The 24,751-nt window shown below is 23.9% G+C and overlaps 3 long non-coding RNA genes across 3 annotated transcripts in view; all 3 read left to right on the top strand.

Annotated features, from left to right (window-relative positions):
* The first annotated feature begins 529 nt into the window (after positions 1-529).
* On the top strand, positions 530-1,864 carry LOC107447054 (uncharacterized). Its single transcript, XR_001584473.3, has 3 exons — positions 530-543; positions 854-868; positions 1,102-1,864. It is a non-coding gene; the product is annotated as an uncharacterized lncRNA (long non-coding RNA).
* Positions 1,865-11,603: 9,739 nt separating this feature from the next.
* On the top strand, positions 11,604-18,356 carry LOC139426061 (uncharacterized). The gene is made up of 11 exons (XR_011637337.1): positions 11,604-11,618; positions 12,242-12,259; positions 12,923-12,937; positions 13,866-13,883; positions 14,945-14,959; positions 15,084-15,101; positions 16,454-16,468; positions 16,673-16,702; positions 16,819-16,845; positions 18,150-18,175; positions 18,258-18,356. It is a non-coding gene; the product is annotated as an uncharacterized lncRNA (long non-coding RNA).
* A 4,368-nt stretch (positions 18,357-22,724) lies between these two features.
* LOC107447050 (uncharacterized) overlaps positions 22,725-24,751 on the top strand; it is a 4,909-nt gene continuing 2,882 nt past the window's right edge. Inside the window, exon 1 of the long non-coding RNA XR_001584472.3 lies at positions 22,725-22,926. This is a non-coding gene — a long non-coding RNA (uncharacterized lncRNA). The remainder of the gene's footprint in view (positions 22,927-24,751) is intronic.

Below are 24,751 nucleotides of genomic sequence, written 5' to 3'. Positions count from 1 at the left end.
CCGAAACTGGATATATTTTACTGAAATGTATTTGATTCAAACTTAGTATTTTTTTTTAAGATTTAAGTCTTTGTTTTATTTTTTCCATAGTTTTAATTTTTTAAGGGAATCAGATGTAAATTTAATTTCGATTATGGTTACAAGATTCGGAAGAGAATGTTTAAATGACAGAAAAAATAAAAAATTACTCCGAAATATTATAAGTCATCATTCCTTTATAAATACGAAAATTACGTTTTGTATAATTCCCTGTTTGTGGACACGGGGAAAGTTGAATCCACTGTACGTTTCCATTAAGACCTTATATGTATGTTTTAATTGCAATTATAGACTAATTAATGACTGTAGGTAATTAAGTATACTTGAAATAACTCAACTCAATAGAAAAAGTAATTTACGGTATGAAATGTAAGCGTAAAATATTAAATATACTATGATTGTAAAACTAAAAAAACGCGATGTAAATTTTAATAATCATTCTGCATGTTAACTAGTATACTTTTATAACAATTCTTTTATTTTTATTTGTAGCTTTGGAACCTGGTAAATAATTTAGCAATATTCTTTCTTTAAAAAAATCAATCATGACAGTGCAAATGAAATTCTGGATATTAAAAATTTTCATTTGTTCATTACTTATTCAGTAAAATTTCCAGAAAAAATAAAATTTTCATTTTAAAGTGAAAAATTATTTTCATAACAATATTTGTTTTATGAAATAAATTAGAGCAGATATAGAATGGAATTATGTAAATGTATAATTACTTCAAAAGATATTGTTCTCTTTTCAAAAAAATTCATGTTACTTCTTACGAATTTAAATTTAGCAATTAATTTTATTTTTTTCGCATAGGTCCAGTGAAAATATGTGAGTACACAGATTGATAATTCAAATCTTTTAAATTAATATTTCAAAGATTTTTAGATACCCCTTTTAATGAATGAGTAAAATCAAGAAAGAAGTTAAACATAAATCTATCTGTATCTATTATATATTATCTATAATCTATTATATTATTCTCTATCTGTATATATTATTGAAATTAAAGAGTTAGTCTAAACATTTGTTAACTGATCTTATTATTTTCCTTTTTTATGTAGCAACTTTACCAGGTAATTGCATGGTTTTAAGAGTACGAAAAATTTGTTTCGACTGTCAAATTTAAAACTTTTAATATCAAATATTATTCTGTCACGTTATTTGAGGTTATTAACTAAATAATATTAATATTCTATGCCAATTGTACAAAATATGGTAAAATTATTTATAATCTTTAGATATTGATTGTGACTTATTTAACCACATGATTTATAAATAATAACCAAGTAACATTAATTTTGGCACTAATTCTGTATTATTTAACTAATCATGTAACATACCAAATATGTAAAATATTTAGTACTGATTATTAAGCGTCTAAAGAGCGGCTTAAGACTCTAAGTAGGTTTTTTGTGTTACAAAATATTATAAAAACGATAAACTATAATAGCGTGTCCATTTTATTCGTTAACGTTTGATTAAATTCATGATGCCGGGTTTAATGTTAATTATAATTATTTATAATTAATATTAAACCAGGTTTAATATTAATTTAAATTATGAATTTCTTTAGTCATTCTGGAAGAGGGAAAAAATTTCGTGTAACTTCCATCAATATCATTAAAAAATAATAGGTTTCTTTTTGTTCCTACTAAATTTAATTGGAAATTCATTGTTATCATTCTTAATACAAATTAAATATATTACAAATGAAATTATTTTTATAAATATTTTAGATATTTATCATGAAATAGTATTATAGAAAAGGTGTAATAATTATTTTGTTTTGAATCTTGATTTATTTTATAGCCGTAATTCCAAAATCTGGATGTAAGTATAGAATTTTATTTATTTTAGTATGATATACGTTACTTTACATTATATTTATTAAAAAGTTGCTTTAAAAGGAATTACATAAAATAAATTTTGCTATTTTATCTCCTTACACTCCAAAAATTTAAATTTAATCAAAAAGTTCCCAAGATGAAAACATATATTTCATGTGAATACAGAGCGTAAATTGCACAAAATGAAAAAGTGAAGTTTAAAAATATAAAAAAATAAAAATGAATCAAATATTTATTTTATTGTATGGATTGTTACGAGTTTTTAAATTTTCTTTTACCAAATGAGAATTATCTTATTTATCTTTTTATTATTATTTAATATTTTGTGAACAAAATATAAATATTAATTTCTTGTTTTTTCTTGTAGCTTCTGAAGAAGGTAAATATTGGTTACACTTTAATCACACTAATAAGGTTAAAATCAATAAACAAATATTTTTTTATAATTTTATTATAAAAGTAGTTAATGAAACAAACTTCATTAACAAAATAATGCTTTCAAAACCAAAACATTAATATTATAATGCAATGTTGTTATAACAGTTTTTTAGAATGATTAAGTTTATATCTCCGTATCTTGGGCTACACATGAATGCACATATATTTTTTTCTCATAAATTATATTTTTGTAACAAGACCAATGATTGAAAAATTTCAAACTAAAACTACAATAAAAAGATGATACCTAAAAAAAAACTACTTTCAAGTATGATACCCAGTACGAATAGAAAATTCTAACAAATGTACAGTAATGACATTTCTGGTTTTTTAAAAAAAAAACTAATTCTGTGCAATAAAACATGAATTTGCGATTTTTATAAACAACTATTTGGTAATTTTTCCATTCGAACAGTAACGGTTTATCGGAAGTGCTAGTTTTCGAAACTAATATTCTTATTACCACAAATTTAGTACAAAATACAAAAATAGAAATGAAATATAATTAAATGTGCCATTTTCTGATGTATCATGATAAAATAATCAATTTTTAACCAATTTACCAAATTTTATCACACATTTTAAAACCATATTTTATTGTTATTTTTATCAAAATCCTGACCAAAGCACTTTGGTAAAAATTACCGATCTTTTTGGTGCACCTATAGGGACCGGAAACATGTCAAATTTTACCATTTCTAGAAGTTTCAGTAATACTTTTTTTTTCTTAGCGTTCATTTAAATTCTTTATTTTTTCTTCACTATCTGGTTTTAAAATATATTTTATTATAAATATATTTTAACTATATATTAAATATAATTTAATAATTTTATATATATTTTAAATATATTATAAATATATTTTAAAATTATAAATATATTATTGAAATTATAAATATATTATTAAAATTATAATTATATTATAATAAGATATGAAGTTTTAATATAAAGATACAAAAATCAGATTTTCATTCCGCAAAATGTTTTACTGATTTTCAAAACATAAAACATAATACAAGAGCAACAATACTTATCGTTATTATTCATAACACGTGTTATGGCCCACTGTAGATGCAAAATAAATTTGAGTTAGCATCTATTTCATGGAGCATTAAAAATTATGCTGTATAGAAAAAAGGAACAATGAACGATTTTTTAAAAAAAAGTTCAGATTCTATGTAAGTTACTGAAGCTAATGCATTACTTTAACATTTGAATCCACAACACAAAATTCTTCGAATAGATAGAAAAATATAAAGCTAGAAAAATTAAAAATATAAAAATATTTATTCAAATGGTGGTACCTGCTCGATTCTTAGGAACGGCTGAGGCTTTTTTTTTGCAAATGGATAAATATTAACTAAATGCTTTTTTTTAATCAATATTCTAAACAAATTACACGTAGTATGGTTAAAGCAAACACTATACAGTTTAATTGAATAAAACGAACATGCATATTAAAAGTTTTTTACAGTGTGAAAAAAATAAATTTATAATATTTTAAACTATTTTCAAAGAAGTTAAAGTGCAGCAACTTACCATGTTATCTAGTAGTGTTTGATTAAAATAATTTTGGTTTATTAAGTTTAATATAGTTTTCAGCTATGGTTGATAGATAGACAAAATTTGATTTCACTATTAAATAAAGAAGTTAAATTTTGATCCGATTATTTTAATAAATTATGTAATCGAAAGCAACGAAAAAGTAACTTTTTCAAAAATACAAAATTAATACTACAAGTATTGAATGTATAATACGTTTAATATTTATTCATCAATATTTATATTATTTAATATTTATAATTCAATACGTTTAATATTTATTCATTGATGTAATAAAAGGCCATTAGCATATAATTTTCTAAATTTCAAAATTAGCTCAAATGTATAAGGAAGTTAAACTTGTTAATGAATTCGAAAATTTTACAAGTAGCATATAATTTTGTTAAAAATTTCTTAGTATTACTTAGAAATTTTTTGACAATAATGAAGATAACATCTATTACATTTAATTTGTTAATGAAACAGGTATTGCTGCAGCAGATTCATGGAGTTAATTAAAGATATAAAAAGCGCTTTGAAAATGTCGAAATATAATAATATTTTAGAGTATTGCGAAATTCGAAAACTTATATTAGAAAGTTTGTTTAAAACTCGCAAATCGATTATAATATTTTTTTTACATTTACTTGTTTAAAAGAAGAATGTAAAAAAGGGGAATAGGACGAAAAGAATTCTTCCTCAGGCGTTCATTGATGTTCAACTATAAATTTTGTACAAATGACTAAAATTTTGTATATGTATGATAATCATTCCAAGAATATTTTATACTTTTGATATACGTTTTTTAGGTTTAGATGAAATGCGTAAGTAGATTGTTTTGAAACATTTTTTAAATCAAATTTATTAGTCATGAAAATTAATAACTGTTGCTTTATTTCGGAACATTAATATTTATAATTATAATTTAATTCCTAACTAATTTAATTTCAATATGAAAATGAAAAGAAATATAGAGGAAGTTTTTACTCCTATAAAAATATTTTGTCGTTTAAATTCTTTGCATCAATAATTTTTTAAATTTATTTAAATTAATTATACCATTTTTAATTATATTACCAAATTAATTAACAATATTTTTTCGATTATGAAAAAATCCATGTTATTATTATGATAGTCATTACACGCACACAATTGTTGGATATTTAACTAAATTTAATTTTAAATATTTTACTTCAACACTAATAATCTTTACTAAATTTACATATTTAACATAATTTGATATTCTTCACTTTCAGATGACTTTTTTATGGGTACGTATTCTATGCCATACAAATAATTTTAATATATTTTAAAGAAATATGTATTAAATTTTTTAAGGAATTGAAGTTAATTTTTTAAGGCATATATGTTTAAAATATTTTAATTCCGTAAATATTCTATATTCATCCATTCACACATTTCATTCATAAACATTTAATTAGACTGTACCTTAAGGTTTAATTCAATATCTAAAAGTCTAAGCTTTCAGCAATTTATATTTTTTCTTTTTATAATTAAAGACATTAATAGCGAGATTAGATAAAAAAAAAACAATTTTTAGCTGTCATCATAACTTATATTATGAAAGAATAGTTTAAATATTTTTTAAAAAACTAGGATTTTTTTAATAATCATTAGCAGATTATCATAATACTTTGTAATATTTAAAAAAAATATTAAATTGAGAATACTTTTAGAGTAATCTGTGATAATATTATATTCTAAAAAATTATATTTATCATGTTCTAATATTTTTCAGAACTTACTGACAAGGGTAAGCTTTTATGAATTTTGAAAATTTTGAAAGAGTAATAAAAATCCATGAAAATCGTTTGTAAATATTATATCAGGCTAAAAAATACCTGTATCTACCAAAAAATCAATTTATCTCTTACTTGAGAGCAATCCTGTAATAATTATCTTTAACGTTTCATTTTACGTGTATAATGCAACGTTTGCATACCAACAATTGTTATTCTTATTCGAAACAGGTTCTTTTACAAAGATTTAATTGATTATTTTAAATCATTCATTTAAAATTAATACTGCAAAAAATAAGCTTTCCAACAAACATAACTATATACGTTATTGTTTTAAAGTTAACATTGGAATGATTTTAAAAATTTAGTTTTACATAATGCAATTAGCAAGTTTATAATAATGTACTTGATTTGATTAAAGTATCACAGTAAGCTCTAATTCAAGAATTATTACAATTCAATATTTCTTATATTAATTCTACATTTTTCAGAGATTCTTTTCATTTCTTTAAGTTGCAAGAAAAAATATTGATGTTTCCAAAAAGAATCCAAAAATTATTTTTAAACCAAAGTTTAAGTTTTTTATCGTTCATATTTTTTTTTGCATAAAGTTAAACTAGTTTAGTTCATTCTACTACTTTTCTTACAGTTGCTGAGTTTGCTGAAGGTAAATTTGAATTACAGTTAATAATTTAAGTAATATGTTGCTACTAATAAAATGAAGTTTTGGTTGATATTTTATTAACTTAATTATACTGGGGTAGTTTTTAAACAAATTTAGTTGAACGGAAATATTTATTTCAATAAAATAATAACTTTAAGAAAATTTAAAAACATTTTAAGAGTTACTTTTTTAGTTTACGAAATATGCGTTTTTAAACAAGTTAATGAATTTCTCTTCTGCATTTCTTTTTCAAATTAAGATGAATATTTCATCTGTAGATTGGAATTATACATTTTTTTTTATTTTACTTATTTTTCTAAAACTTCAAATTAAATGTCAAAAAGAATTATAATGTAATTTATTTGAGCGAAATTGTAGTTTCATTAATAGAAGAAATGATTCCACTTCATGGCTATTCAAAATGTATAATTTTTTTATCCAGTTTTTTAAAACTATTTAAAAAATAAAATCGTTTTAATCCGATTAAGTTTAATACCTGGTTAGTTTAAGCATTATAAAATCTGATTACAGCTTAAATAATAAATATTTTTGCATGAACAAAATAAAATTGCTCCCCCTTCAATAGTATTATACAGAGGAAGGGTAAACTTATTGAAACACATCTGTACTAACGTATTTTTTTTCTCACTTAAGAAATGCATCGAGTATCATCTTATAACTTTAAAAGTGTTTAGGTCATGCAATTCCTCATACATATCAAATTTAAAGCTTTCAGAAGTTGGAGAGATCGACAGTAAATTACGAATAAAAAAGAGAGTTTTTGAACAATCGATGCCAAAAAATATGACAATAAGATCGTTGCTTGTATCAATTGCTTTTGCAATTTGGTAAAAACTACACAAAATTTCGAAAGCATAGTTTAAATATTTATGGAGAAACGAACAACTTATATTAAATAAAATAATCCATCTGCCTTAAATTTCCTTATGATGAAAATATTCAGTAAAAAAATTAAACAAAATTTTTAGATTAATTTACTAATAACAGAAATAACAGAAATTTTAATAACATTTTAATAACAGAAATATTTTAAAATTTGAACAAAAAAATAGATAAAGAAGTACACATGAAATGAATATTTGAAGTAGTCCTAACCCTTTAAACGGTCCTAAAAATATTTTTTTTTCGTAATTTTGTTGTGAATAGTATTTGGTAACTTATGAAAAAAGTCCAACTTGAATATCTTGAAAAATTAAATGCTTCTAGTAATCTTTAAAATAGCTTTTGTACTTTTATTTAAAAAAAATCTCTAAATGGTATTGAGTATTCAACAAATTTCACTTTGTATCATATAACAAAATTTAATAACAAATAGTACCTTACCATAATTGTCTGGATAACAAAATGTGATGGTATGAGGAAATAAAACATGTGAAATAATACCTGCTTTAGTATTATATAATACCTACTTATTGCTTACTGTCATTTTAAAAATTATAGTGGCTTGTTTAAAAGTACAAAATAACATTTATTGCATATTCCTAATATTTTATAACTTTCTCTCTAAATTTTAAAAAACTACTTGGAAAATTGTTAGAAATTTTTTTAATTTTCTAGCTTTTCAAATCGAACTTTTTACCAAATACTATTCAGAAATTTTGGCGAAAGTCTTACTTTAAATATTCATGTCTTGCATAATTTTATTATTTTTTTTAATTTCACGATAATATTTTGTTATTAATAAAAACTCTATAAATTTTGCTTTATTGAGTATTTCTCCAATTATAGTAAAAACATAAATCATAAGAATTTGTTTTTTTTAATACAAATTTCCATATTTTCATGACTATTAAGCTAGTTTTACGAAATTTTGTATGCGTATTGTAACCAAAGTAATGAGAAATATTGTAACAAATTACATTATATTTGGTATAGCATGCTCAAGAACATTGTTTTTTTTTTATTCGCAATTTATAGCCGGGCTTGCAAACGTCTAAAAGCTTTAAACTTTATTGATATGTATGAGAAATCGCATGACCTGAACACTTTTATATATAAAATAATTCTCTAAGTATTTCTTGAGAACAGTAAAAGAAAGGAAGTATGGAATTGTTTTGATAATTTTATGTTTATGCTCCATATTTTAGTGCTTAGTATTACCACTGCATATATAATAGCATGCTAAAAAAGTGTGCAAATGAAAATAATGATTTAAGTCTAGATTACAAAGATTTTACATTTATTTTTAAAATCAAGCTTATCTAATAGTTTTTTTTTTAAATTAAGTATTAATTTTTATTAATTCTTAAAGAAATTCCATTAATTTGTTTGCATGCTTTATACTGCTTTTTTTATTTTAGAATTCATAACTGGGGGTAAGCAAATGTTAATTGTATTTATTTTTCTAGGCAATGAAATTAGAACAGATAAAATTAGGTTTGATAAAGCAATAATGCACTTTTGTTCTTAAATAAAAAATGTTATATATTCTAATCAATTTAGCATGTCTAAATATTTTATTTTAACTTAATGACAAATTTTAAATACTTCTACCAAATTTTTCGTTTGATTTTAATACTGTTTAATTTAAAATAGCATATTTTTTTTAAAATATACAAAAATTATAACGAATAAAATAGCATTTTCGTTTAATTTCAATAAAATTTAAAGTTGTTTGAAAATAAAAAATATTTTAAATTGTCGGATCTTAATTCTTTTCAAAAATATCAAAGTACCATTTTCATCTCCAATATAAAATTTATAATAATGATTCAAGCTTTTTATATAACCAAAGGTATAATAGCATAAAATAACATAATACATAAAAAAAAATATGAGTAAGGTTAAAAAAGCATATGAGTAAGGTTAATCTAAAAACACTCCTAGATTATCACTTTTTATGCAGGTCAAATGATATGAAAAAGCAACATGTTTATTTTTTTAAATAATAAAAAAGTAGATTGACAAGAGTTTTAAGAAAAAACTGACTTTGAATTGTTATTAAAAAGTTAGTTCAGTAATTGAAAAAATCAACTTACTAAATTTTAAATTGGAATATATTACGTTTCTTTAACAATTTTAAGATGCCTTATACCATAGTTCTTTTAGTAAAATTTAAATTTCTATTGAAAAGAAAATCACATTTGTTTAGTTTCATTAAAATTCCATTGATATGCAATTTTTCTTTTTTTTTTTCTTTTTCTAATTTTAGCACAATCAGCTTTTGAAGGTAAGTCTATGAACAAAAACTTTATATTTCTAAAAAAGGAATACTCTTAAAACTAAATCATTTCTAAATAACACAGTACAGAAAAATTACTTGAATTTAAGAGACTTACTCGTAAATAGGGAAATTCTTTAAGACTATTAATCTGTTTATTCAGTTAATTAAATTGAAAGCAGTTAATGCGCAACCGATTCGAAATTTTTATGAAAAAATTATTTTGTAAACAAAATATTCTAAAAATCAAACTTTTAAATTTTTAAGAATAAAAACTAACAAATTCTTAATCCTAAGGTAATTATTTAATTATATTAGTAGCTTTTCGATGAGAAATCGAACTGAGGGAGCTAAGCTGCTAGTCTCACTCTTCGACAGATGGCAGCACTGCAGTACTTCTCCGGTTCGAAAAAATGGACCATGGAGAGGAAGAAATACACTGATCTCTCACCGCAGCAGTAAAAGATGTAAAATGATAGAGAATATTTAATGAGAATTTTATATCTTTTTGCTTTATTTGTTTACTATACTCATTAAATGAGCTCTTTCAGAAATCGGTTATTTTTACAGTTATCAATATCATAATTATCATTATCATAATTATCAATAACATAACAAAATTTATTTTTCTTAAATATAATACTATATTAATATAATTTGTTGTTTACTCCTTAGAACTTTTGAAAAGTAAGAATTTATATTTGTACACAAGATTATTATTGCATGACAATTAGCATTGGTTGTAAAATTATTGCATATTAACATACTCACTTTGTCTTAATGAAATTATCTTATTTGAACCATCAATAGAATGGACAAAGTAAATATTTAAAAATAAATATTCTTAATCTTAAAGGTTTTTATTTAAGTATGCAATTATAAGAATTTTTTCCTAAAACGTGAGTTAATATTTAATTACTTTATTTATTATATCACTTATGTACAAGGAAACTGCACAAATATTTGCATTATAATAATATAGATTGCATATACCTATAACTCTTGTCTATGCACAGAACAACCGTTACTGAAATGCTATCGTTCATTAAATATAATTTTTTGTCCTGACAAGCGGAAATATGTTTTTAGAAAGTAATAAGGATAAGACTCAGTTTTAAATTTTTTACCACATTTAGTAAGAGACTACTTTTCTATAAATACATATCTTGTGCTTCTCTTTTCATCAATTGTTTTGTTTTATCTACCACTTTTGATTAGAATGAAACTCAACTAAACAGATATAAAGAAGGGACCTTAAAAATAAACACTTTTGTGTAGGCTTCTATTAAGTCACGTATTTACAGCGCGAATAACTGAAAGCCAAACTATTTTGGACATTTTCTCTCGACATTAAATAAATTCTGTCAACAATAAATGCATTATAAAAAATAAATGTTTCTGATGTTAATTTGTTTAAAATATCATTTTCAGGTGGAAAATTAGAAAGTAAGTAAGCTTGAAAGATTACCTTTCATTTTCATTATTTCTGAATTAGTTATTTTCACCGTATTTATCGAAGCTCTTTCGCCAAGAAAAATTAAAAAGTCACAGTCTAAGTGCCTAACACTTAAGGCAACACTAAAATTGAAATTACATATACCGAATTGCCATGATGAGCTTTCTGGGATTTAGGTTAGACAAATAATGTCTATATTTAAAAAGTTATTAAACTTTCCATAAATCATAAATTGGGTAAGATTTCGCACTTAGGGGAAAATTATCAAAATTAATAAATAATTCTCACTTTCTGCAATATTTCTTTGAACCCAAATAATGCAACGTTAGTGAAAGTTTATAATATGAAAAAATATCATTACAAAGGTTTTTCATTTTTACAACTCTGACTTTTCCCCGAATTGTAATTTTGCGTCATTTCTACAATTAGTGTAAATGAAACAGGCTATCTAAAAGTAAAAATTGATATAATAATCGGGAATATCTATCAACTGTTGTATGATATATAGCAACTTCATAGGACGACTCTCATCTACTTTTTTATAATAGATATCTAAATCTATTTAAGAACAATTTTCTTCTAAACAATAGGCAAAATAATAAACCAGATTAAAAAAATAATAAACCTGACAAATATATTTTCACTAAGAATTAATGTTTACTTTTATAATTTCAGCACTCAATAAAGATGGTAAGCTTTATCTAGTTGTCTTGAAAATGTTGTAATAATTATAATCATTTAATGTGATTGTTATTCTAATACTTAAATGCAAAGATCTAAGGAATTCATACTCTTTTTAGATTGACATTTAATACTTTTATTTTTAATGAAACACCTTGCATTATTAAGGAAAGTAATAAGGAAAACAGGTGGTAATGACTGAGAGACTATTGTTATTATATTGTTGACTACATAATTAGCTTATTTTTGATTATTAAATGCATTTTTAGTAAATGTTATACAGAATGTGACTACCAAGCCAAAATCATTAGATATACATCAAACCTATGTGCTAGCTCTTCAATTTAAAAATATTTCCTGCATTTAAAGAATGCCTAAAAAGCACAGAGCTGGATTTAATTCAGTTGATAAAAAGTTCATATTTACAACCGTATGAAATCGGAAGTACATATTGTGTCGTAGGTACACACGAAATTTGAAATTATAATTTGTCCATTCTTATTAATTTTCTAGAAACACATTCAACTTATTTTGTTATTGATATCCTTTTTATCTTTGTACTTTTTATTTGTATTTACTAATGTTTCTGAATTATGAAATTTTATCTTTCGTGAAATTTTATCTTTTTTTAGTTGGAGATGCTCTTAAAGGTAAGTTCCGAAACACAATATAAATGGGTATATACTTACTTCTATTTTAAATATTTTTTTAAATATCTTTGTTTAAAAATTTTCTTTTAAATATTTTTCTTTTGCAAACAGTTTTTTGTTGCAGTAAGATATTGAAACAACTCTATGCATTTGTGATATTATGTTCTTAATTTGAGCAAGGCATAAAAACAAACAAAACAACATTATTTGAAAAAGAATATGGAAATGTTTATTAATATAGCCTTAAAATATAATTAAATAAAATATAAATAATCTATTTTTAAATTACAATTTTAAAAGATATCTCCTTCAAAGATAAATTTGTTTTCCTTATTGCCTCAACATCACTAGAAAATATATTTGTTAAAATAAAAGATGCAAGTAAAATAAAGCTTTTCAAAATAAAATTATTAAAATTTAGAAAGAAACATTCGCGCTGTGAGAAATGAAACAAAGGAAAAGATACGAGCCAAGAGTTAAACTTCAATATACGTTCATTTCTATTCAAATTATTCTAACTTTATGGGTATTAAAGAGTTATAACTTTTTTCGAGTTTGAAAACTTTAACTTTTTGAAACTTTAAATAAATTACATTATGAAATATGCGTGATTGTGTTATTATAAAATTGTGAAAATTAACTCTTTCAACATTGTTTTTTTAGAGGCTGTACAAAAAGGTAAATTTCATTCACTTAAATACTCAAATTATAATATACTTCACTCATAATTAAGTTGTTTTAATTTTTCCTAAAATGTTGAGTTCAAAGAAGTGTTCATTCTTGCTTTTAAATGTTGGAAATTAAAATAGGAAATTATTATTGTTGTTAGCGAAATAAAACATTTAGGCAAAAACTAGTTATTATTGCATTAATTTGAGTCTTCACCATTAGATTCACATATTTTATTTATGTAATCAAAATGTTTGTTTTCCTCATTATTTTTTTGGCAAAATAATTATTAAAATATGAAACAGTTATAAACGAAAAAATTGCAATTTAGTAGTTATTACTAAATATTATATTTTCATTAATTAAACGTAAATAATTACTTGGCATTCAATATTGATGTAAATTATTAAAAAAAAAGTTTTTTAAATGACATCAAACATCATAATAATTTCTAACATTTACTAATATATGCATTATATTTTTTCTCAATTCATACTTAATCCGTAGCTCACATCTAGCCGGCACGCGTATTTAACATAATAGACATTACATGGCCATCTAGACTTACTTCACATAGACTTACTGGAAATAAACTCCGTAATGTATTTTTATTAACACTGCGTTACTAAAATATGTTCCAGACTATCCTTAAAACTTCTCTCCATCTACTACTTTCAGTCTACTTCAAAGTCTTTTTTTAGAAATATCAGATGATCTTGTAAGCAATCAGAACACACCTGTTTAAATTTTAACTCTACAATTAAAATATTACGAAAATAAATTTTTCATTTTTATTCAAAAAAAATTTTTTTTTAAACAGTTCATAACTCTAATCTTAAATGAGGCAGGCTTGAGGGTAAAAAATGCTTTTAAGCATGTGAAATGTTAAAATAAAAACAAAACTGATAATATATATCTATATGTATCTGCTTTTTAGGAAAAGGAGATCTACAACGTAAGTAACAAAGAAAAATACTCAAATTTGAACATTTTTATGAAAAAATAATTAGAGTATAAACTTTACAGTTATGATATAACTTAGCAATATATACTAAATATTTGCTCCGATATCAAGTAATAGCTTATTTACTTAGATAAAACAAAAATGTCAATATTTCATTTAAGTAAATTAAGCACATTAATGTCCATGTTATTGTTTTCTATGATTCTTTTTGTATTAATAATAAATGTTGTTAATCAATTAGTACTAAAAAATAATATGAAACTTGCTCATTCATTTTTTTTAAACTGAAGAAGTTATGGAATTAAAAAATTTAGAAAAACAAATGCAAAATGGCAAAAATATTATCAATATTTAGAGTAATGTAAGAATAGTATGAAAAAAAATAATCTTGCAATTTATTTATCAAACATTTAACTGAGTACGGATACAGTTATCAATGAATAAGAACACTTTTCATTTGCACACTCAGAGAGACTTATTTAGAAATGGCGAATGTAAAAGTAGAAAAGGATATATTATCATTTTTTTAACAATCGGTACATTGCTAATACCATTGTCAAATATTTTAAGAACCAAATGCTTTTTAAAAACATTTTTTACGAAAAACTTAATGTAAAGCTAACATGCTTTATAAGGTAAAGGTTTTTAATTTTTATTTTTGTCAAGAATATCTTGTAATGTATAAAAGTTCTTCTAATATTATTTCATAATATTTTTCTAAGCAATGTAAAAGATGTAATTCTAACTTTATTTAAATTACTTTAATTTTATTCTTATGTAAGACTTATGTCTGAATTAAATTTGGCAAAGTAGTAATTATGCTTATTTTTAATGTTTTACATAAATCGAGCATCAATTTTTTATTCCAACTCTTATAGACATTAATTAATTTTGATACTCATTTTAACTCGAAGATATTTGTTTAGAATTACTTGCTTTAATTAAAAAATATTCATATATCTCAATTTTTCATTTGAAAATTATGCCTTTATAAAAAAAATTATAAGCAAGTCTTAAACAATTTCATTGACATTACTTTTTCGATGTTTTAGAGGTATTAACTGCAGGTAAGATTATAAATAATTTATTACTAGTTACCTTTAATATAATCAATACTTATTTATGTTAATTATATTTTCAAAATCTGCATTATTTTCATTAGACTAATATTTTATTTACTATTTGTTTTAGTTCATGAAGTCTTAATAGGTAAGTTTATATCTGCAATAAAATGGAAAAGTGTAATAATTTAAAGTTTTTTAAGTCAATATTGAAAAATAAAAATAATAATTTGAAATAATTTTACTTCTCGTTAGAACGATGCATTTAAACACAACCATTGAAAAAAATTATATTTCGAGTAACATTTTTAACATGTTATAAATATTGAAGTAAAATATTAATCAACATCAACTTAATTTTTGAAATATTCTTTGCATTATTAAAAGATTATTTTTATTCATTTGCTTTACCTGATAAAAAAATTGTAAAGCTCATTAAATCAAATTAATTTCAACTTTGGAAATCAACAATCAAAATCAAAAACCTAAATCAAAAATCAACATCAAAATTAAATATTCAAGAAGTTGAAACCTTTGTGGTATAGTTAAGAGATATTAGTAAACTCTAAACATTTAAAATAAATTTACATAATTATAAAAATCAAAAAACTTTCTTCAAAAGGTTAGAAATAAAAAAACATAAGATATAGGTTTTAATAAGCAATTGTTTTAGTATAAATGTATGCAATACCAAACACAAATGTAACACTAAATAATACTTTTAGTTTATAAATTTAGAAAAACAAATGCAAAATGGCAAAAATATTATCAATATTTAGAGTAATGTAAGAATAGTATGAAAAAAAATAATCTTGCAATTTATTTATCAAACATTTAACTGAGTACGGATACAGTTATCAATGAATAAGAACACTTTTCATTTGCACACTCAGAGAGACTTATTTAGAAATGGCGAATGTAAAAGTAGAAAAGGATATATTATCATTTTTTTAACAATCGGTACATTGCCTCAAAAGACATTGCATTAACATTGGTACATTGCTTACGTCCTCAAAAGAGGCGGTATTGAGTGAATTTACAAAATCATTAATCAATATATAATGCCTAATAATTATGTAAATTGCATATTTTTATTCATTTTTGTTACAAATAAGCTAAAAAATACTTGACTTAATATAATGTAGTACATCTAATATGAATGTTTAAACAAGTGTTTTATTAATAGCATAGCCTCTTGCATGAATATTCCAATTGCATGTTGTTATTAAGAAGAGTTAAAAGATTTTTATACTTGTCTTACTGTATAATTATAGATTCTATGAAATATATGATCAAGAATTATCGAAGCGCTTAATATCATCTAAAATTCATTGTTCAATTAAAATATTTGGAATTTAATTTCTTTAAAAATCAAATGAGCTGGCTAGTTCTAAAACAATTTACTTGGTTCATTTGTTAAAGGTACTTCACTGTTCTTTTCTATTCATTGTTTAAAATATTTTTCGTAAAATAATACTTTAAACCATATCATTTTTATAGAACTTGCAAAATCAGGTAAAACCATTTTATATTATATACAATAAAAAATATGATTTCTTTAAAGTAAATATTTGCTTAAAATTACTATTTCGCTTTTTTAGTAAAAACCTATTAAAAAGACTGTCTCAGTGACACAGTTGCGAGACCTAAAAGAGAATTTTATTTTCGAAACATAATAATTTATGTAAATGTCATTTATCTTATTTCTTTTTGTTCCAGGAGAGAAAGAAATAGCCGCTTCAGAACAAGGTAATGAAAAAAATTTTTAAATATTTCCTATTTTTAAAAATAGTATTGTTATTTTTTTTAACAACAACTTACAAGATGTAAAAATTAATTAAATTAAAACTCTTTAATACTTTCAGCTGCAAAATCTGCAGAGGCAAAGCCAGGTAATTTCATCATAAATTAATTAAAATTTGTTATAAATAAAATTGAACTAAACAGGTAATTTTAAACTAAACGAAGGAACTGTTAAATTTTTAACTCATGAATGGTTTCAAAGGTCATGTTTTAATTTTTGTTACATTCAGTATATACTTTAATGCAATATTATTATTCATATAATAGACATAGCTACAATTACAACAAGTTTATAATTAAATTACAACGAAAAAACAAGCATGAGTTGATATTGGTTTTCCTTTCAATAACTTGTCAATCACAATGACATTCATTCACCTCAAAGTAAATTAGTCTACAGCATTTATTTTTATTTAATCAAATTGGTTTTTATTATAACATTGGGGAACAATTTTTTTTTCGTTTTCTGTAGCATACGAATTTTTAACATATTCGCTCGCAATGCTGATTTCAACTTCGGAATCGGTTTTTCTTTTAGGGCTTCGCTACAGATTTTTATATTAATTTTTTTCCTATTTTTTGTCAAAATTACAACTTCAAAAACGTTGTATATGACAGAGGGTCGCATGGATGTTGCGGCAAAAATTCTGGGGGAGTTAAGCGCATCATCAGGATTACAAAAAAGAGCCCATGCCCGAAATGTCATCATGCGCTACTAAGGGTGTTTCCCTATTATGAAATATTTATTCATGTGCTTTTGAACAGATCATAATCTGAAAGTACCCCTAGCAGCATACGATGGCATTTCATGATATATTTTCAAATTTAATATATATATACATAATATGCAAATTTAATCCCGATGACGTGCCCTAACTCTTTTAGAAGTTTGTCGCATCATTTATACGACCCCTTGTTACATATAACGTTTTGAAAATATGTCTAAAATATATCTAAAATATATGACTAAAAATGTAATTTGAAAACACAGTAGCTTTTGGAGCTAAACTAGCTTCAAATCCAGATCCGAATAAGGCAAGATCAAGTATTTGTTCAGATGCAACAAATACTTGTTTTCCAAAGTAATTATACTATAATAGATTTATTTAAAATTTACTTTATGCTTTTATAAATTTTTTTTCAAAATCCACTTAAAACAATCTTTTAAATGAATGATTCTAGGCTTCTGAGAAAATATAATGCAAAAATAACATTGTATAGAGATTTAGAATTTGTGTCTTTATAAGCACTTTTTTCAGAAATTAAAATTTTTGGAGTATAATTATCATGCTTAAAGAGGATTCGTGTAGTTTAATTATCGTATTTGAGATTAAAAAACCTGATGAATTTATAATTCTGACTATATTTTTAAAATAAATTTCATTTATTACAGCCAATTAAAGATGAAATATGAAAAAGGTAAAGCACACAAATTTCAAAATGAAAAAAAGACATGTTTACGAACTTTTCTTCATGCTAAAAGTATTTTTCTCTTTTGCAGATCAAGAATCAAGCAACAACTTTATAAAGTGATGCTGTAACAGTCGATACAGTTTTCATGTATTAAATTATGATTTGAATAAAACCAAGAAGCATTTCATTCTGTGTAGATTTTATATTCAGAAACAGATTACAATTTCATCTGAATTCCATATAACTTAAGATCTAAAATTTTATAACTAAAATAAAATTAATTATTTGTATTTCACATTTACATGCTTTGCAGTACTTAGAACATCATGTGAAAACTCTGTTTTTCAATAACCAAATTAATTTACTTAACCAAAAAAAGTAAATTTTTTAACTTAAACAAATTTAAAGTATTTTCAAACTTCAGTTGTATATTCCAGTTAAAAACAGTTCCGTTTTCGTGAGAAAAAAAACAAAACATTTCACTGTGGGTAGCGAGAATTCAAAATCTTTGCTATAAGGATTTATAATTGTTCAATGCGAAATAAAATATCGTTCAAATGATTACTTGATTCTCTTTAATTTAAAAATAAATTAATAATCGAATTTCTGACTCTAGCTATCTTAATATTTTAATCACTGTCAAATTTTATAGAAGAATACACAACTTCGGAAAAAGATTATCACAGCATTTTAAAAACAATCCTTTTTCACTTTTTTACACGGGGCAAAATTTAACAGAACTAATATTTTCTTCAAAAATATAATTTCAGTATTATGTACCCTCTTAGTAAAAAAGAAGTAAGCAAAAACGTTTTTCCGATTTTTCAGAAGTAATTATCATATTCGAGAAATTATTCATACGTAAAATGTGAGTATGTTTGACAAGGGACACCTTAAGTATTTTCTCTTTAGCAAAGATAAATAAATTTTTTAACAGAATCTTAAGACAATACTTAGGTAACATGCATAGTGTATGTTTACCAGACTAGATGCCAAGGAATTATTTTATACGAAGCGAAAGTTACAGATGTTTTGCATTTCTTTATAACGTTTGTAATATTGCAGACCTCCCCCTACTCAATAATCACCCCACTTGCAAATTTATTCTTGTGTTAGTTAATGAATTACAAGTTAGTACATCAGATAGCACCTAATTCATGAAATTTAGTCCCTAAAATACTTGTAAAAGCAAGATGCCTTTTAACATCTCAAGGGACCCTCTTCTCCTCATAACCAAAAATTGCGATTTGTCGGACCATTTTTCTCTCATTCAATTTTGATAGTCTTCTGTTTAGCTTTTGATCCTAAAAAAAATCACCTAATAAAAAAATTTCCACCTAAAAAAATTCAGAGGCTGTTTCTACGTGCAGGACGGTTCATAGGCACATTAGGAAACAAAGCGCGGTCAAAACGACCAGAATGTGGTAAAATTTTCAATGTTTTAGTCTCTAAGGTAACACCAAAATGCATGGTAGTTTTTACTAAAGTGCTATGGTAATGATTCTGGTAAAATTGACTATATGGTTTTATAATATGCGATAAAATTTGATGAATGTGGTAAAATTTGCTAGTTTATTGACTCCTTAAACCATGTCATTAAAGCCTTTTAATTGGTAAAGAAAAATTTTCATTTTTGTATTTTTTCTGAATAATTGGTAAGAAAACATATAATTTTGAAATCCCGGATTTCCGGTATAACGTTACCATTTTAACAGAAAAATTTTCAATATACATGATTTAAATGCTGTATATTTTGATTTTAGAATTATGATTTTTTTTTACCAGAAATGTCATTACCATACAGCACGATAACTTTACCAGAATTTCTTTCGGCGTGTTAAAATTTTCATCACATGCTTGACATTTTGGGAAAATACGGCTTAGTTAGATCAAATATCGTATTCTGAGATCTTCTACTTCTTACTTGAATTGGGGACCACTGAAAAAATCCATCCTGAGTTTACTATGGGGAAATTATTAAAGGAGACAGAAATTTTTATAGTTCTTTTTAGACAAATAAATTATGAAACAGAGAATTTATTTTAATAATAAAGTATGCCAAATTACATGTTTAAATTATTTTTTAATAATATTATTGAGATAAAACATTGTCGTAATGCACAGAAAGCGCAGGGAAAAACCATTACCCTTTCAAACTGAAATAAAAAAAATATCAAGAAATGCAAAAATACGTATTTTAAAATAATTTTTATCTAATAAATATTATTAGTCATAAAATGATTGATTTTAAGAATCTTATCATCTAAATCATTTCTTATCGCCATTTTGAACAGGGAAATCATTGTTCTTTTGAAGATGTGCTGCTATCTATGTATATGTATATAAAACAAATAATCAGGACATGTATAATTTTAAATAGTTTTGAGAAATGTTGTTCCTACCGAAAGTTTTATAGAATGCGTCCGAAAATTAGCACTCTAGACACAGAGCTGCAGTTATAATGGAAAAAAAATTGAAAGAATACCAATTGTTTTAAGTAATTAGCGCGAATATATTAGAAAAAATAAAGAACAGTAAACATAAAAATGTGATTACAACTTCATACACTGTAAAAGTTTCAGTTTACTTCAACACCAAGAAAATAGCTAACATTTCTATCTAGATTACCCCTATTTCCTTTTTTTACTACTTTGAAACAGGCATAAATGTCTAATCGATAAAATAAAAAGCAGAGTATCGAAGATTTGAAAACTGTTATAAATCTTAAGATTTTTTTAAAAATTCTAACCAATTAATTCTAATTATGTTTTTTTTTAATAAACCTTCAAGCAAAAGTTTTATAGGGACCAATAGTGTTTAAATAACAATGTTCTCAACAAAATATCAATTTTAATGACATTTTAGTAGGTATTTCAATATGCTTTAAACGGAAGTTTTTTTTCGCTCAATGAGTCAGTGAGATAAAGTTAAAATTACAGGAGGTCAAGTATTTTAAAAGTTAAAAATTTATTGAACGCCTAAAATGGGGCACCTTACTGTATATATATAGCTGACAGCCGATCTGTGATGCAACTTTAACTGAAGCAAGCGACAACAATGCAGCTGTGATGAGTTTAGATGTGGTTCCAGAATTGGAGTACTAAACTTCTTCTGAAATGTTACTCATTTGCCCGTTTTTTCAATGTACACAAATAAAAAAACGATTAAAAAATAGTTTTTGGACTTTTTGCCAGTTGAAAGCAAAGTTATGTTACTTGAACATTATACAATAAATTTCCAATATTATTTACATGACAATAACTGTCCCCAACAATACTATCTTGTTCAGGATTATAACAAATATAACATCTTCTAATAATTTTTTAGACGCAATAACGAAATTTTAATTCAATAGGAACGAAGTAGCTTAGTAAATTAAGCTACTTCGGAAATTTAAATAAAGAAACAATTTAATTTCTCGAAAACTGTTACGCGCGACATTTTGTAACGCGATGATCCCCCCTAATCTCTGTTCTACAATTTATCTTCATAATACTATTTGCAGTTTTGAAATTTAAAAACTGACATAAAACTTCCAAAATGAATGTTTTTCTTATAGGCGTCAAAATGACCCCTTTTGGAGTAGTTTTAGGTATTTAAAATGTTATTTATTTTACTAATGAACACAATAGCATGAAATTTTGATATAGTATACTCAGAAACAATTTCGGAAAAGTAAAAAAAAAATTAGCTTCGAAACTCACGTGTATTTTAAAAATTACATAAGAAATGGCAAAAAACACATAAGAAGACTATCAAATGATTCCAACCAGCTCTCCTAGTGCTAAAAATTATAAACTATTTTAATATCTTCAAGTATCTCAAATAATATAATGTATTTGAAAAAAATAGTTTATTGCAAAATTATCATTTTTAAAAAAAGGAAAAATTTTATCACCCGTTATAGGCTAATGAAAATGCATTTTTAGACTTAGATCAATCTTAAATAAAAAAGAAAATTATTTGGTTAACATAATTTATATAACATTGCTTTGAATAACATAACTTTTCGCACATTATTAGTGAGATGTATAAAAACTGATAAAAGATAAATTTTGAGTCCTCGCAAATTTTGACGATAAATACAATAAAAAAACTTCATTTTGTCAAAATTGAACTGTTTTGGAACAATAGCCACTGTTGGACAAAATTTTAGACTATTTTATACCAAACTGAGGCTATTTAAGCATTATTACCTTAATGTGAATATAATTAATAATAAATAAATGTCTATTTGTTTACATAAAGAAAACATTATAAATTTCATATTTATTAACACTCAAGTTTTAAATCAAGAAATTGTTTTTAAATAGCATTAATTTCTTTTTTTAGTAGAAAAAATTAATTATCAGAGGAAACTTCCATTGTTATATTTTACCAAATAATTAAACTTAAAAAAACATTACTTAATTTTACTTTTCAATTAAATTGTAACATGAATTTAAACTTTATTTAAACGTAAAACACAATTTAAAAAGTTCAAAATACTGCGTTTTCTGAGCACAATAATGAGTTTTATTTCTTCCACAATAGAAGTCTGTCTAGTTTACAGAAAATTAAACTGGATCAAGTACCTGTAGGTGTTTGTTTTATGCGATTTGTATTGTCACAGTATTTTTTATGAAGTTATTTAACGCTAAAACAGAATGAGTATAAAATAACATCTTTCTTTCCGTCATTTCAAAACTTTGCACTAAAAATGACTCCTAGAAGCTTTGTAATTGTATCAACAATCTTTTTGTTATCGAATGTTTCAGGTAAATGATGCTATTAATTGATATCATTTCTCAAATGAGTTTATTAATTAGTTTTAGATGCAATAAGTACCTTTTGTAATGGTTGTATTTTCACAAGAAACAAAATTAGATATATTAATGTTATGTTAACAAAATATATATTTTTCAGTTTCTTAAAAATAATTCTCAGACAAAAAAAATGAAATTTAACATTTATACATTCAATAAATCTTTTAAAATATTAAAAAAAACAAAAACAAATAAATTTCATAGAGTGTTGTTCTGCAATCAATATAATATGAATTTGTTCTATTCAATACATTCAACTAATTAAAAGTTTATTGTCTTTAGTACGTAAAATACGTCCGAAAAATGCATCTTCAGTACGTAAAATACGTATATTTCTTTAAAAACGTTTCCAAACAGACGTAAAATGAGATATGTGACGCAATTAAATTGAAAAATCATTCTCAAATTATGTCAGAATAAAAATAACAAAACTGGTTTTAAAAAAAATCTTAAGGAAGAAGTTTTCATTCATTTAGAAACTATGCAATAATTACCATAAAAAGATTTTCAAATTCAAAATTGGCAACTCTTTGTATGATATGTTGATGTATATAATGTATGATATGATATGCTTTGCATATGATCTTATGTACGTGTATTACGTCAAGCATGGTACAAATCGGCTAATTTTACTTTCCATTAACTTCTTTCTATTTCAACAATTAGTTTATTGTCCACATTCCATGGAGTTTAGAATAAAAATACTGTATTTGCTTTTTTAAATAGCTAGAATTTCAAATAAACTAATTTTTTAAAAAAAACAAAACAATCATACTATTAACATAATTCTTATAAGCCAGGGCACCGATGTTTAAATTGCAAAAGAATTGTCACACTTTTGTTTAAAAAATCAACTTACTACTTCATAAAAATATTTACTGCATGAAATTATTTAAAGATTATCTGTAACCAGTAAGGATCAGATGAAATCCTACCTTTAGAATATATACATAAATTATTGTGTCACAATATGCATTACATATTTCCTAGCTTTTAAAATTACTTTAATTTCTTAAACTTATTTTTTTAATCATTATTAAGAGAATTGTAGATAAATTAAATCATTTAGCAATTTTTTTTAAAAATCAATTAGTTAATTTCAATAAAAATGGAACATAAAATATTCTATTCTTTCATTATCAACCAATGTAACTGCTAACTTTTTATTTCAATACAAATGTAAACTCATGAATTCACTGTCGGGCCTAATCGAAAACAAAAATCTATTTATAACTATTTATTCTTAAATTTCGTACCACAAATATGTCTCAGTTACATGGTTCTACTAATTCTCACAGTCTTGTCGGTGATTCGGGATTGCCAACGCATTTTTCAAACCTTGGGGGGGGGGTTGGCTTTATTTTTGGCTAAGTTATTTTTCTGCAAATCACGAACCATGGATCTCTTCTCTTGCTCCTAACTGTCCGTTGGGAACAATTCAATCGTTTTTTTTTAATTTGGCTTTTGTATTGGCAGGTCATGGCCTGCCCTCATTAATATTATTATGCGAAATTTATTTAACGTAGAAATTTTAATGGATAAAAGTCTTATGGATGATTATGGATAGTCTAGAAAGTCTGATGGATAAATTATATCTCGAGCTCTACAAATACTACTAAATAAAAGTTTTATTACAAATATGATCCAGTCTTCCTCTTCAACTGTCATTTTTCATTATCCTATTTTTCATTACTATCTTCAATTAGTCAATTACGCCATATCATGTATATATATATATATATATATATATATATATATATATAGATCTTTTCAATAG

Source organism: Parasteatoda tepidariorum, chromosome 7 (genome assembly GCF_043381705.1).
Source record: "Parasteatoda tepidariorum isolate YZ-2023 chromosome 7, CAS_Ptep_4.0, whole genome shotgun sequence".
NCBI lineage: Eukaryota > Metazoa > Arthropoda > Arachnida > Araneae > Theridiidae > Parasteatoda > Parasteatoda tepidariorum.
This window is presented reverse-complemented; position numbering and strand designations above follow the sequence as displayed.